This window comes from Mus caroli, chromosome 13 (assembly GCF_900094665.2).
Source record: "Mus caroli chromosome 13, CAROLI_EIJ_v1.1, whole genome shotgun sequence".
NCBI classification, from domain to species: Eukaryota; Metazoa; Chordata; class Mammalia; order Rodentia; family Muridae; genus Mus; species Mus caroli.
Genome location: NC_034582.1, coordinates 10,488,351 through 10,491,911, shown reverse-complemented (window position 1 = coordinate 10,491,911; position 3,561 = coordinate 10,488,351). Strand labels below are relative to the sequence as shown.

General features: G+C 39.5%; 1 long non-coding RNA gene across 1 annotated transcript; it reads right to left on the bottom strand.

Moving 5' to 3' along the window:
* Positions 1-1,968: 1,968 nt before the first annotated feature.
* Positions 1,969-3,028, bottom strand: LOC110307565. Its single transcript, XR_002379418.1, has 2 exons — positions 2,929-3,028; positions 1,969-2,338 (listed from the first exon to the last, which is right to left on the bottom strand). It is a non-coding gene; the product is annotated as an uncharacterized LOC110307565 (long non-coding RNA).
* Between the last annotated feature and the right edge of the window lie 533 nt (positions 3,029-3,561).

Genomic DNA, 3,561 nt, shown 5'->3' with positions numbered 1-3,561 from the left:
GCTCCTCCATTGGGGGCCCTGTGATCCATCCAATAGCTGACTGTGAGTATCCACTTATGTGTTTCCTAGGCCCCGGCATAGTCTCACAAGAGACAACTATATCAGGCTCCTTTCAGCAAAATCTTGTTAGTGAAAACCTGGATAATATTTTCTAACTATGCATTCCTTTATAGTGGAAATTGTTTATATATATATATATATATATATATATATATATATATATATATATTCATGTGTTTCACAAAATCTCTGGTTTACAATCCTATCTTTTACAAGGAAAACTCCCTTTTCTTTGGAACATAGGGGATCAACTACAGGGCAAATATAAATGGTAAACTTGCTGTCCCATTTTCAAAACATTATCTTCCACATGCTCCCTTTCTCAAATACAACCAGACAATTTAAGTGGGCATTAGAGAGCAAAGGTCATCCTGGACTGTACATTACTACATTGTAGCCTCATAGCCATTACTTCTCCAATACCTGTTTTCCTGAATTTCGAAGTTGAGCAATGAGGATGTTGTGGGTTGTGCCATGATACTGTAATCACAGCAAATATAAGACTCAGGAGGTAGGGCAGGGAGTGCAATGTCCTGAGTTGAGATGAAACCTCAATTTTAATGTGTCCATAAGTTCAGGATGCTGTCCCTTTGGCATTATCATCTCTGGCTTCTGTGTTCTTATGCTGGGTTTGCTGAATCTGTGCTATAATGCCCCCTAACCTCACAGATATGAGTGAAAAATCATGTATGTCTTCTTTGGGAAAACATCTGAATTTCACTACCTTCTTGAGCCACACAATATTAATATGCAGAGCTCAAAAATCAGGGGGAGATAGGTGATGCCTTTAAAGTTGAGGGCTTTTTCTTCCAATTAGGGCACATATTTTTCCAATGTGATTATTCCTTTTCTCTTTCACTAAGGGTGGCTTGTGTGTTTGCTGGCCTAAAGGGTCCACCAACAAGGGGCTTACTCTAAACAGGCTCAATGTTACCAAGAAAAGGATTGTTGCAGAATCATGCCATGGCATCAAGAAGGTCAACTACACTGTCTTAGGTCCAGCTGACCTGGTATAGGACTGAAGACCTGATCTATCTGGGGAAAGGAAGCAGCATGCAGTGTCACACAGCTCTCTCTGATGCAACTGCTAGAACTGGAATAGGGATGTTTATTTGTTTATTTATTATAAATACATACAAAAGTTAGCCAGAGTTGGTACATGCCTGTAATCCCAGCACTCAGAAGTTTTTTTTTTTAATTGTTGTTGTTAGTATTCCTGTTGTTTCTATTGGTTTTATTTTTAACTCTCCCAGCTATTTAAACTGGACCCAGAAAATTAAACCCATGCTCTGTATAGTCCTATCATTCATGTTAATCAGTGATTTTATTCTTAGCAACCACTCCTCAGATGATCTCATTACTCACTTTCAAATAAGGAAAACAGTCATACAGACATTAGTTAACTTGTATGGTCTTAACGTAACCAACTCCTCATGACTGTAAAGTGGCATCCCAATCTTTGGAATACCCAAGCTTCTATTTTTGAGATAACAGGCCTCTGTGGAAGACTCCATTAGGTGGCAGAGGGCCTGGAATGACTGAAGGAATGGCTGAAGGCCAAGGCTGCCCCTCCAGTGCCTCTGAAGCCAGAGGAAGAGGTCAGCCAACAACACAGGAACACTTGGACACAGTTGGTTCAGGACTGTATTTTGGATGAGCCCTGAGACAGGGATGAACAGAGGTCTCCAGAGTTCTGGTAAAGGTGAACACAAACACTTAGACTTGAGGAGAATAATGGATCTTTGGGATGGAAGTCTTTCTTTTTTATTTATCTTTGCTATGTACATGGTTTATGTCAATAACAAAGGCACGCTACTTGACAACATCTAGTCTCTCTGGGTGTTAAAGTGATTGCCNGTGTATACACACTAGAGTTACTAGAACAATACATTTTGTCCCATTTTGTTAAATAATTAAATATTTTTGTATTAATATCTTTTCATTTATTCACTTTACACTCTGCTTACTGCCCCCTGACACCCATAATCTTTCCCCAATATTCCTGGCCCCTTCTTTTCTGAGGGAATATGTGGAAGCTATCTCAGGTCATCCCTTCTTCTAGCAAAGCTAAGTGACCCTGTCCTGGAGAAAGGTGCTGAAGGTGCTGGAAATGAATGACTTCTGCTTGCCTTTCTTCTTGCTCCACTTGGCTGGCTTTGAGCAGTTCGTGCAGTACTGTCCTTGAACTTGGTACTTCATCCTGATGGTCCATAAGAAGCACTGGTTTGATTAATGTTCTTGAGAGTATATTTCTATCAAACCTACTCCCACTAGTATACTAACAATGACAAAGGAAATGAGGTATGAGACATCTATTCCAGGAGTTTCCAATTGTTCTCAGACAAGCAGTAGAGAAGCCCACAAAGCTGGCAAAGGTAAGTGAGGTCACACAGGGACCTCTGAGAGCATACTGCTGCTTTCCTAAAGAATGTTCTGGAGAATTATCATATCTAGACTCCCATAGATTCGTGTGCACTGGACACCAAAGGGCTCAACATACTTTGCTTTTGTCACTCAGCTTCCCCAAGTATTAGAAGTCCCCCAATTTAGAGGGATTTGAAGGTATAAATAAGTCCCAGTGGCTGGAGGTACCTCAAAAAATGTGTAAGAACAGAGAACTGATTGAGAATCAGAGAGACCAAATGCTTACCAAGAGAAAAATCATAGCCCAATAAGAAAATCTGAGTAATAAGCCATCAAGTGAACACTGAAAGTAGCGGGCCATGGGCAACTAAGGTTGCTCCTTGGCCTTCAGGTAAATCTATCTAAAAATTTCTGAGGAGCCTCCATATTGATTTCCAGAGTTGTCATAGCACTTTGCTGTCCCAACAGAAATGGAAGAATGTTCCTCTTTCTTCAAATTCTCACCAACATATGCTTTCACATGAGTTTTTGATCTTAGCATTCTTCACTGGAAAGTATACCGCTGGACACCAACCTCAGGGTCATTTTGGTTTTCATTTCTCGGAAGACTAAGGACTTTGCACACTTCTTCAGTGCTTCTCAGCCATTCAAGATTCGTTGTTGTGAAGTTTTTGTTTAGTTCTATACCCCATTTTTAGATTGTGTTCTTAACTCTTATGGTGGTTAGCTACTTGAGTTGTTTATATATTTTGGATATTAGCCTTCCATTGGATGAGTTAGTGAACATTTTTTTCCCCAATATGTAGTTTGCCAATTTGTCCTATTGGCTATGAAGCTTTTCAGTTTCTTGTGGCCCATTTATAATTTTTTATGTTAGAGCCTGAGCTATTGGAGTTCTATTTATGACATTTATCCCCATTCCCATGAGTTTGAGGCTCTTTCCTGCTTTCTCTTTAGTTAGATTCAGTGAATCTGGTTTTATGTTGAGATCTTTAATCCACCTGGCCTTGAGTATTGTGCAAGGTGACAAATATGCATCTACTTTCATTTTTATATATACTTACTCCCAGTCAGACCAGCAACATTTATTGAAGATGTTTCTTTTCTGCATTGTATATTTTTGAATTTGTCGAAGAT